Below are 12,790 nucleotides of genomic sequence, written 5' to 3'. Positions count from 1 at the left end.
CTCGCCCTCGCCGACCCCGAGCCCATCCTCGTCGATGTTGCCCCCGACGCCGGCCGCCCGCGTCTCCTCCCCGATCCCTCCAGGAGAGGTAGCCCATCCTCTCCTTCGTTCCCTGCTCCAAATTTGCAAAATATTGATATGATGTAGATGTATGTGTGTATGTATGTATGAGTTGGGGAGAAAGTTTATAATTTTTGTTCATATATACTGTAGATGCATGTATGTATGATGAATTTTGATATTTTTTTGTTCATATATAATGTAGGTGTATATGTATGTATGGAATGATATCGATGGATGTATGTATATAGAACATTCGTAGAAAATACGACCAATGTCCCCCTCCGGTTCACTCGGGAACACTATTCGTAGAAGGAGAAGAAGAAGGAGAAGACGAGGAGAGGAAGAAAAGGAAGAGGAGAAGAAGAAAGTAATAGAGGAGAAGAAGAGAAAATTAGAATATATATTCTCTTTTCTCTTTTCTCCTCTATTCCTTTCTTCTTCTCTTCTTTGTTTTCTTCTTCTTTTTCTTCGACACATGGGGGGGGTCGAGAACGTCGGACATTCATGAGAGAGGCGAGGAAGAAGGGGAAGAAGAGGGAGAAGAAGAGGAGAGGAAGAAGAGGAAGTCTTCTCCTCTATTTTTTCTTTTCTTCTTTTTTCTTCTTCTTCTTCCTCTTTATTTTATCGGGAACGAGGGTCGTCGAGAGGTCGAGGAGCGGTAGAGGAGAAACCCTAAATAGAAAGTATCGTCGGTGTGAGATACATGTACTGTCGGTGTCGGACACTACACCCACATCCCACAAGTGGCGCGGGCTTCGACGCCCACGTCACTTGTGGGACGTGGATGTAGTGTCCGACACCGAAGGCCACATGTATCTCACACCCACGATACTTGCTAGCTATTTAGGGTTTCCTCTACCGAAAAGAAGAGGAGAAATTAATAAGAAGAAGAAAAAAGAAGAAAAAGAAGAGGAGAAGAAGAAAGGAATAGTGGAGAAGAAGAGAAAATAGAATTTCTATTTTCTCTTCTTCTTCACTATTCCTTTCTTCTTCTCCTCTTTTTTTCTTATTTTCTTCTTCTTCTTCTTCTTCTTCTTCTTCTTCTTATTATTATTCTTATTAGCCGAAAGTAGAGAGAGGTTTCCTAGTGTCAAAGTATTGAAGAAATCCATGCCTTCATCATTAGCCGGAAGTAACCATGGCATGTTGGTACGAAGTTCTGCAAAGTTGTTCTGGAATGGAGTCCCGGATAGAATAATCCGCCTTTTGGTACCAATTCAGCAAAGGCCTTCCAAATAGTGATATTCGGAAGGCTCTTGCTGAACTTTGTACAAAAAAGCGAATTATCCTATCTGGGACTCCATTCCAGAACAACTTTGAAGAGCTTCGTACCATCATGCACATGTTACTTTCGCCTAATGATGAAGACATCGTTTTGTTGAATCCCTTGACACTAGGCAACCTCCCGACCCCTCGGCGATCCTATCGAACATGAGAGGAAGAAGAGGATAAAAAAAGAAGAGGAAGAAGAAAAAAAAGAGGAGAAGAAAGAATAGAGGAGATCTTCTCCTCTTATTTTTCTTCTTCTTCCTCTTTTTTTTATCGGGAACGAGGGTCGTCGAGGGACATAGATGTAGTGTCATCGTTGTCGATATATACCCCCTCCCGATAGCTTACTATGATTAGGTAGTTCTACGTTTGGCACTAATATATCCATTTGTCATGTTTGAATAATAATTGCCATGTTGTAAATATTTGTAGAAACTATGGAGACCGCCCTAGACGAAGTAACAAAAGAAGCGTTGTTGAGGGACATAATCGCAGAAGGAAGTGATGCCATCTCGTTGTTTCTCAACGAAACCGATGGTCTGGAAGGAGAAGGTGAACAAGCTGGCTACGGTGACCTAATGCCGGTGCAAGAAGAAGAACATGAGGACGGCTCCGGTGACCCAATACCGGTGCAAGAAGGAGACCGTGATGACGGCTCCGATGACCGAACCGAGTCCGGCCAGGTATATATATTAGTTAAGCCTATGCTGACTAGCTGATTGATGCATTCATTGTTTTGGTATGTACACATATTAATTAAGTCTTTGTTCTTTTTTCTAGCCCTCCGGATCGAGCACAACTTCGATAAAGAGACGAGGCCCGAAGAAAAAGTTGAGCTCGGATGAAAAGTTTGAGATCATAGAAATCGCGCCCGACGGCCAACCTATTGAACCCCTCCGGACAAAGAGCGCATTTGTTGCTCAGTACGGGGTTCTGGTTAGGGACAATATCCCGATAAGCATCCAGCAATGGTTTAAGCCGGCTACAGAAGACCCTGAGGTCTCTTATGTCAATGATATGCAGAAAAATGATCTTTGGACTGAGTTGAAGTCAAATTTCACCCTACCGCCTGAGGATAATCCAGACAACCCAGTTAAAGAGAAATTAATCAAGTCTTTTTCTCTGAAGAGGATGGCAGAACTATTCAGGAGGTGGAAGTAAGAGCTGAATAAGTTTGTCGAAAATAATGAGACACCAGAATTCAAGGGCAGATATGAGAAGATCAGAGATCACTGGCCCGCATTTGTTGCCCACAAGACATCGGAAAAGAGTAAGAAGATGTCGGAGACAAACAAGCAAAATGCTGCGAAGAAGAAGGTTCACCATCGCACGGGGTCAGGTGGCTACCTCGTAGCCCGGCCTAAGTGGTCCAAGACTGAGAATGATCTGGTTCATAAAGGGATCGAACCAGAGACAATTAACTGGCCAGATCGTTGCCGGACTTGGTTCTTCGGGGCTGGCGGAACACTGGACCCTGTAACAGGGAAGTGCATTTGGACGAACGATCAGATGGACATACCAGTCAGTAAGCTTAAGCAGTATATCGAAGCAGCGCAGGAAGGGACGTTCTTTCCAGACAGAGAGAACGACGAGCTCACAATGGCCCTCGGGAATCCTGAGCACCCTGGACGGACACGAGGCACGCCAGGCTCCATTCCGTGGAAGGTTGGGTTTCCGGACGCAAGCGGTTACAAATCCCATGAGAGGAGGAAAAAAGTGCAGCAGACCTAAATGCAGGCGCTGAAAGCAAGGGTAGACGCGATAGAGGAACGAGAAGCAAATCGTAGCAAATGTACTGCCGAAGCCTCCCCCGAAGCTACCCCGCCATCTCAGCGCAGAAGCAGCGTGGCTTCCACCGAGCTGCTTCAGCCGGAGCATGCCTTGACGGCTCCTGCCAGCTATCCCGTGGATGCTATAACGGAGTCTCAAAATTGCCACCTTATGACGCAATCAATGAATTTGAAGGTCAAGGCGGCTGTTGGCTCTGTTTTTCCTACTGAACCCGGCGCAACTTTTCACTGCCGTCCGATTCTAGAAGGATATGCTAGGGTGATGGTGGATGAGATAACGGAGGGATTTGAGGACCTCCAGCTTGACCACCCTACCGGTGAAGGGGAGACGCGGCTGGGGTGTGCTCTGAAGACTCCATGCCTATGGCGGAAGGAGCTCATCAACCTTCCGAACTGGACGCCACCGCCGCCTCCTCCTCCTCCTCCGGTGAGTCAGGGCACTCCGCCTCCACCGCCTCCTCCTCCGGCGAGTGACGATCAGGGCCCTCGGCCGGGTCCTTCTCCGGCGCGTGGCGGCACTCCGCCTCCTTCTCCGCCTGCACCGACGCGCCCGAGCAGCCAGCCTTCTCCTTCTCCGCCTCGTCAGCAAGGGCGGAAGAGACCTGCCGCCGCTCCAGCTGCTCCGGCGCATCGTAGTCCTTCTCCTTCGCCTCTTAAGCAAGTAAAGAAGACAACCACTACGTCTGCTCGGTCGGCGTCTAGCAGTACAACCAGAGGCGGGAGGACATACAGATTCGGTCCTTCTCTGAAGACTCCAGAGAAGTTACCATACGAGAGGACCCAGGAGGAGAACGCCGAGATCGCGCGAGAAGAAGTGAAGAAATTCTTTGAAGGGGTGAAAGCAAAGAAACATCCACCTACGGAGGAGAAGGTAGATCGCGTGAAAGTGAAGCGCACTCTGGTTGCCCTGACAAAACCACCAAAGTGTGATCCGCCGAAAGGAAACTATGACCGCATTATTGGAAAGGAATTTGCCAAAGTGGAGCGGTCGGGAAGTACTGTCAGTGATCAAAGGCTGAAAGAATGACGAGCTGGGAAACAAATTGCCCAGCTCGGCGAACAAGCGAAGCAATCGTGCCCCCCGCTCAAGGTGCCTAGCCACAACGTCGATAATGATCCGAGGATGGTGCCCGGTTATAGCAATCTTGCAGATTACCTGCCCGACGAAGTACATTATGAACCCATGGAGGTGCAGATACAAAGATACGAGTACGGGAAGCCTCTCGTCAAAGATGAAAGATCTCTATCAACGATGATGCGAAGATTGCATGATTGGTACTTGAAAATCTGAAGAGACTCTGGGGGGAGGAGTACTTTGTATGTGAAAGTTAAAAAGGAGCATGACCTCGTTGGAATTGATCTGTTGCCTGTTCCATTTGAGGAGTTCTATCAGTTTTTCAATCAATTGGCCCTCGATAAAACAACGGTTGCCTGCTACTCTCTGTAAGTAGTACTACTTCTGTCATTAAGTTTCTCTATATAGCTTAGCTCTTTCATTGCATGTATTTATAATCATCCTCACTATATTATGCAGATTGAAGATCGCCGAATTGAAGAAAAGACAAGTCGGTGATATTGGGTTCATTAACACATATCTCATAGATGCAACTCAGGTTAAACTTCACGCCGCAGCTACCGAGGCCAGCTTGCTACGATCGTTCGTAATAAATAAAAACAAAGATATAATACTCTTTCCTTAGAACTTCAGGTGAGTGTTACTATCTTGTGCGTATTCGGTTTCCCTTATATATTAGTCAAGGTTATAGTAATGTAATTCATGAGTATGCATGTGTGTGCAGTTTCCACTTTATTCTCCTAGAGATTAAGCTTGAGCAGGGAGTAGTAACCGTCTTGGACTCTAAACGAAAAGATCCCAAGGAGTATGCGGACATGACTGAAATCCTCAAGAAGTAAGTTAAATCGATCATTATCCACCATATCAGCAACTTTGTTCATTTCCTGATATCAAGTAATTGTTTTCTTTGTCCGGCAGGGTTTGGAGAAAATTCACCAAAACAGTTCCGGGACTGCCGAAGGAGCTGGAATTTAGACACCCGAAAGTAAGTACTATAGTAGCATGTTCCGCGCATCTCCTAGTGATTCAAGCGCTAGTTTCATCAATACCATTTACCATTCTTGCTTATCAGTTTGATTGACCTCTATTTCTTGTAAAGTGGTTGTGGCAGGAACAAGGGAATGATTTCTGTGGATACTACATCTGCGAGTCCATCCGCCACACGACCTGTGAGCGGGGCGGGTACTCTAACGAACAATATGAAGTACGTAAATAACAACATTCACAATTTTATTTTATTACATCATTTGTGTTGAGTTTCATTCATTCATATATATATGTATTGACCCCCTTCTTCAAATTCGATGTTTCGGAAGCGGGATGAACTCCTAGCACCAGCTCGCATGCGAGCAATTCAAGAGGAATTGGCGGCATTCTTTCTTGACCACGTGATCCCTGAAGACGGAGAATTCTATGTAGACCCTGAGTCCGTATGATTATATTTGTAAGAGATAATTATTGTATATATGTAGCCGGTAGTGTCAGATAGATATACGAGAACTTGTTGTTCGACCAATCTCTCGGAGAAGGAGAGGTGGTCGATATCACTTATCTCTGTATATATGCATATATGTTCATGACAATCTTCTGTTTCATTCGTTTGCTTACTAGCTAGCTAGCGTGTCTAGTCCTCTCTATATACGTATGTATAGTACGTAGCGTCGACCAAGCACGGACATAACAGAGGACACTTCTCTCTATTAATTATAACTAGCTAACACAATATATGAAACACCTAAATTAACCCCCCAAAACCCCCAACCCCCCCCCCCCTTTCAAAAAAAAAACAAAAACCCCAGCCACAGAAGTGCTAACGCGTGGATGCCTATTGGTCCCGGTTGGTGCCACCAACCGGGACCAAAGGGTCTCCTGACTGGGCTCTGCGCACTGCCCACATGGAGGGCCTTTAGTCCCGGTTCTGGGTTGAACCGGGACTAAAGGGGGGAGGTATTAGTACCGACACTTTAGTCCCGGTTCCGGAACCGGGACTAAAGGCCCTTACGAGCCGGGACTATAGGCCCTTTTTCTACCAGTGTAAGCATCATCGTATAGTCTCGAATAATAGATATAATCTCGAATACATCGTCTCGAATAATATATATAATCTCGAATAAATCATCTCGAATATTATATATCAAATACATCAGTAGCTAGCTAGCTATCTATAGCAGCTAATAAAGATCGAATACTAAAGAGTAATCTAGGCCACTCGCGGTTCCTGAGGCGTGGGCGGTGGACAACCAAAGTGAAGGAACCATCACTGGATCATAGCTCGGCTGATCTCCCCAAAGAAACTGCCAGGTATTGGAGAACCTAACGTCCATAGCAGCCATGTAGCGATGGACGTGCTTGTCCTCCTCCCTGACACGGCGATGTACCACCTCCGGCGGGGCCGGCTCCCTCCGCACCAAAAGTGGCCCACGCGAACACCACCAAAGGAGATGAGGGTCGACGACGGGACCCGGGGCCGGGTTCCTCACCAATTGTCGTGCCCCTGAAGGTAGCACCTCCCAGTGCCAGCCCGGCGGAGCCCAATCCTGGACATGGGTCCTCTGAAGCAGGACGTCGTCGCGAACGGGTCGATGGCGAGGAAATTTTATAACTAAAAATATAAGAAACTAAAAAAACATTGATCATCGTCTAACAATTTGAAATTAATCTAATTCATCTAGCTAGCTAAAACTAACATTTCCAAAATTTCTAACATTTCTATAACATTTGACATTATATATATTATAGCTAACATTTCTATATACTATTTGACATTAATCTAATCTAATTAATTAATTCATCTAAAACTTTGTATGAAAAACAGAAAAACAGAAAAAACTAAAAGCTAAAAACAGAAAAATTGTGTGTGTGTGCGTGTAGTGTGTGTGTGTGTGTGCACGCGCGTGTGTGTGCGCTATGGCCGGCGCCGGTGCGTGGTGTGGCTTTGATCGATTGGAGAGAGGAGAGGGGCCGGGGGAGGAGCTCACAGCGCGCATGGGCGAGGTCAAGGCGACGGCGACGGCGAGGCGAGGTCGATCCAAGGCGACGGCGACGGCGAGGGGAGGGGACGACGACGGGCCGGTGTGGCGACTGGGACAGGCCGGCGACGGGGGCGCCGGGGAGTCGACGGGGACGACGCGACGAGGACAGGAGCGTCGCAGAGTCGACGGGGACGGCGCGACAGGGGCGACGGTGCGGGACGGGGCGGCGGCAGAGATAAGTGGGAGATGAGAAACTGAAATTTTTCGAAGTGTTTCCTATATAGGGGACACCTTTAGTACCGGTTGGAGCCACCAACCGGTACTAAAGGCCTGTTTTGGCTAGGCCAAACGGCAGGAAGGGCAGGCCTTTAGTACCGGGTGGTGGCTGGAACCGGAACTAAAGACCCACCCTTTAGTACCAGTTCCAGCCACCAACCGGTACTAAAGGTGGTGCGCTGGCGCAGGTGCGGTGCGGCAAGTTTAATCCCACCTCGCTAACCGAGGGGCGCCCACACTGGTTTATAAGCCCCAGTGCGGTAGCTCTCTCGGGCTCCTCTCTTAAGCAGGCCTTCCGGGCCTATGTCTGCTGCTATGCCCTGATGGGCCTATTGGGCTAGCGGGCCTGCATCCTGGCCCAATTACAATTTGGGTTTCTAGTCGTATGCAGGTCGCTGTGGCCTAGTAGGTGGGCTTTTTTCATTTAGTTTTTTCTTTTCTGCTTTATTTATTTTGTTTTATTTATTTTTAGTTGTTTTTGCTGTATTTAGAGTTTCTTTGTGAATATTTTTGCTTTAGGTACAAAAATTAGAAACTTTCTATTAGTGCCGGTAGTTTTCAAATTTGAATAGTTTGAATTTTGAATTATTTGAAATTTGTGTGAATCACTAGTTTGTGAATAACTTAACTTTAAAAATCAGTAAAGGCATGAAAGAATTTGTTTGCACATAATATTTCTTCGCGTTTCAAATGCCAAAACACATAACTACCCTAACTATTACAGAGATTCCCTCCTGGGTGTGAAACACAGAAGAAAGTGATGATAGTGAAGCCGATCACATCCCAGATCTTCGGATGTGAAACTTTTTCTTCGCGTGTGTCCCTTCGCGTGTGTCCCTTTTGAATTATTTGAAATTTGTGTGAATCACTAGTTTGTGAATAACTTAACTTTAAAAATCAGTAAAAGCATGAAAGAATTTGTTTGCACATAATATTTCTTCGTGTTTCAAATGCCAAAACACATAACTACCCTAACTATTACAGAGATTCCCTCCTGGGTGTGAAACACAGAAAAAAGTGATGATAGTGAAGCCGATCACATCCCAGATCTTTGGGTGTGAAACTTTTTCTTCGCGTGTGTCCCTTTGCGCCGTAACCATGGAAAATCTTCATCATTTAACGGGATGCTCGGGTCCATATTCTCTGTGAATGGAGCAATTTCATCAAACTTTTCATAATCTTCTGACATGTCTGTCTTGTCATCCACTCCCATGATGTTTCTCTTCCCAGAAAGAACTATGTGCCGCTTTGGCTCATCATACGATGCATTCGCTTCCTTATCTTTTCTTTTTCTCAGCTTGGTAGACATGTCCTTCACATAGAAAACATGTGCCACATCATTAGCTAGGACGAATGGTTCGTCTGCATACGCAAGATTGTTGAGATCCACTGTTGTCATTCCGTACTGCGGGTCTTCCGTTACCCCGCCTGGTGTCATATTGACCCATTTGCACCGAAACAAAGGGACCTTCAAACCACGTCGATAGTCAAGTTCCCATATGTCCTATATATAACCATAATATGTTTCCTTTCCCGTCTTGGTTTCTGCATCAAAGCGGACACCACTGTTTTGGTTGGGGCTCTTCTTATCTTGGGCGATCGTGTAAAATGTATTACCATTTATCTCGTACCCTTTGAAAGTCATTATATTCGAAGATGGTAACTGGGACAGCAAGTACAGGTCATCTTCAATAGAGGCGTCATGCATGGTACGTGTTTGCAACCAGCTAGCGAAACTCCTGGTTTGTTCACGTGTAATCCAGTCATCAGACCGTTCCGGGTGTTTGGAGCGTAGAAAATTCTTGTGTTCACCCATATACGGAGCCACCAAGGCAGAATTCGGTAGAACTGTGTAGTTTGCTTTAGTGAGAGAATGTCCGTCCATACATATTATTTGTTCCCCTCCTAGCGTGCCTTTTCCATCCAGTCCACCAAGGCAGAATGCCGCGATTCAGGAGCACCAATCGGCTTAAGGTCAGGAATAAAGTCAATACAAAACTCAATGACTTCCTCATTTTCATGGCCCTTGGAGATGCTTCCTTCTGGCCTAGCACAGTTATGAACATATTTCTTTAAGACTCCCATGAACCTCTCAAAGGGGAACTTATTGTGTAGAAATACAGGACCCAAAACGTTAATCTCTTCGCATAGGTGAACTAGGACGTGTGTCATGATGTTGAAGAAGGATGGTGGGAACACCAACTCGAAACTTACAAGACATTGCACCAAATCATTCTCTAACCTTGGTATGATTTCTGGATCGATTACCTTTTGAGAGATTGCATTGAGAAATGCACATAGCTTCACAATGGCTAATCGAATGTTTTCCGGTAGAAGCCCCCTCAATGCAACCGGAAGCAGTTGCGTCATAATCACGTGGCAGTCATGAGACTTTAGGTTCTGGAACTTTTTCTCTGCCATGTTTATTATTCCCTTTATATTTGACGAGAAGCCAGACGGTATCTTAATACTGAGCAGGCATTCAAAGAAGATTTCCTTCTCTTATTTGGTAAGAGCGTAGCTTGCATGACCCTGATGTATGTCGTCTTTTCCGTGCATACGTTGCTGCTCCTCCCGTGCCTCAGGTGTATCTTTTGTCTTCCCATACACGCCCAAGAAGCCAAGCCGGGTCACACAAAGATTCTTCGTCATGTGCATCACGTTGATTGCGGAGTGGACCTCTAGGTCTTTCCAATAGGGCAGGTTCCAAAAAATAGATTTCTTCTTCCACACATGGGTGCGCGTCCGTCAGCGTCATTCGGAACAGGTTCTCCACCAGGACCCTTTCCAAAGACCACCTTCAAATCCTTGACCATATCATGTACATCAGCACCAGTATGGTGGCGAGGCTTCGTCCGGTGATCCGCCTCACCTTTGAAATGCTTGCCTTTCTTTCTTACGGGATGCCTGCTCGGAAGAAATCGACGATGTCCCAGGTACATATTCTTCTTACAATTAGCCAAATATATACTGTCGGTATCATCCAAACAGTGCGTGCATGCGCGGTATACCTTGTTTGTCTGTCCTGAAAGGTTACTGAGAGCAGGCCAATCATTGATGGTCACGAACAGCAACGCCTTTAGGTCAAATTCTTCCCCCATGTGCTCATCCCACGCACGTACACCTGTTCCATTCCATAGTTGTAAGAGTTCTTCAACTAATGGCCTTAGGTACACATCAATGTCGTTGTCGGGTTGCTTAGGGCCTTGGATGAGCACTGGCATCATAATGAACTTCCGCTTCATGCACAACCAAGGAGGAAGGTTATACAAACATAGAGTCACAGGCCAGGTGCTATGGTTGCTGCTCTGCTCCCCAAAAGGATTAATGCCATCTGCGCGTAGAACAAACCATACGTTCCTTGCGTCATCTGCAAACTCCTTCCCGTACTTTCTTTCGATTTTTCTCCACTGCGACCCATCAGCGGGAACTCTCAACTTTCCTATGACGCCTGAATAATTAAGCTACAGTAATCGCACATTAATGATGCCACGTCACCTCGGTTATTGTTGCTAATCTCGCGTTAGTTCGAAACCGATTCAAATTCAAAATTTAAAATCAAGCAAACAATAAAAGTTTTGAAATACTAAAACTAAAATGTTCAATAAATAGTAGATAAATCAGAGGCTATGATAAAATGGTAAACAACATTATTGAAATTTGATAGGTGACTTAAATAACCTCAAACAGTGGTTGAAAACATTATTTAATAACCTTTTTATTAATACAAAATAAATATGAAATGATATTTACCCCCAACTAGTTGTTGTGGTAGGTTATATTGTGCTGTGATTTGTGGGCCAGCTGTCATATTTTACAAAACTCATTTGGTGCCCAGACAATTAGCCAAAACAGAAAAACAAAAATAAGAAAAAGTAAAACAAAACAAGACAAACAAAAGAAAAGAAAAAGAGACCCCTCCCCCGAACTGGGCCTCGACCCAGCAGGCCATCGGGCCAACTAGCCCAACTGGGCAAAGGCCCAGCCGGCCACCCCACTCCCCCCATAACCCCCCACCCCTGGTCAAACCCTAACCCAACCACCCGCACTCCTTCACCCGATCCAGATTGGATCGGGGCTCACAAGCACGCCGCCGCCGCTGCCTGGAACGCCGCCTCACCGTCCTCCTCCTCAACCCCTCGCTGGAGCTGCCCCACCGGACTCCATCGCCAACGTCGTCTCCGTCTACAAGGCCATCCCCGTCTTCCTCCTCATGCCTCGCTGCCCTGTACCCTGCATGTCGATGTGAGCCGCCGCCTCCCTCCTCCCTCTCTGCTTCCGCAGCACCGTGCCCTTCCACCCACAATGCCGGCCACTGCCGCTGCTCTACTGCTGCGGCTGCTGCTCCGCTGCCGTCGCCATGTCTCACCCCGCGCCCTGCTCCCCGCAGCGCGTGCCGAACTGTCGCGCCCAGGGCCGGCACCCACGCCCGCACGCGCCCCCTGTCGCGCTCCCCGCGACCTTCATCCCCCGCGCGCGCACGACCCTGGACACGCCATGCCCGTGACCCCATTTTGGCTCCGCCACCTCCCGCCTCTCGCTCCACCTCGCAGCCGACGTCCTGCCGCTGCTCACTCGCCGCCCCGCTCCGGCCTCCCTCGCCGCGGTCCGCCTTCCTAAGCTGGCCGCTCGCCGCGGCTCGCATCGCCGCGGCTCGCATCGCCGCGGCTCGCATCGCCGCGCCCGCACCAGCCACGGCCTCGCCTAGCGTAGCCGCACGCCGCCGTTGTTGCGTCCCGCCTCCGTCTGTGCTGCCCACGCGCAGCGCCACTCCCCTCGCCACCGGCGCCGCCCTGCTGCTCTCCTGCCGGCGTCCCCCTCCGGTGACCGCCCGGCCTCGCCACGGCGCCCTGGGCGTGTGCCCGATTGGGTTGCGCCCGAAACCATCGCCCGTGCCCGTTTGCCCTTTGCGCCCGTGCCCACTAGCCCCTTTGGACCAATGACAGGTGGGCCTAGCCTAGAACGTTTTATAAAAAAAGAATTAAAAAATATATATAAAAAATTATAATTAATTAATTAATTACAGAAATAATTAACTTAAGTAATTTTGATTAATCAAACTAAACAAATAATTAAACTAATTAAACATTAGTTATCTAATTAACCTGGTTAGTTAATTAGCTAATTAATATGTATGACAGTGGGGCCCACCCCCCTAATTAATACTAATTAGGCTAATTAAAATGTTTAATTAATATGTGTCACTGACCAGTGGGACCCCCCCGGTCAGGTTGACCAGTCAACTCGGTTGACTGCTGACGTCAGCATGACATCATGCTGATGTCATTAATCCATTTTTCGAATTAATTTAAATAATTAATTAAATTCCAGTAATTAATAAAATC

This window comes from Triticum dicoccoides, chromosome 3A (genome assembly GCF_002162155.2).
Source record: "Triticum dicoccoides isolate Atlit2015 ecotype Zavitan chromosome 3A, WEW_v2.0, whole genome shotgun sequence".
Classification (NCBI taxonomy): domain Eukaryota; kingdom Viridiplantae; phylum Streptophyta; class Magnoliopsida; order Poales; family Poaceae; genus Triticum; species Triticum dicoccoides.
The sequence above is the reverse complement of the archived record's forward strand: the minus strand, read 5'-3'. Positions refer to the sequence as shown.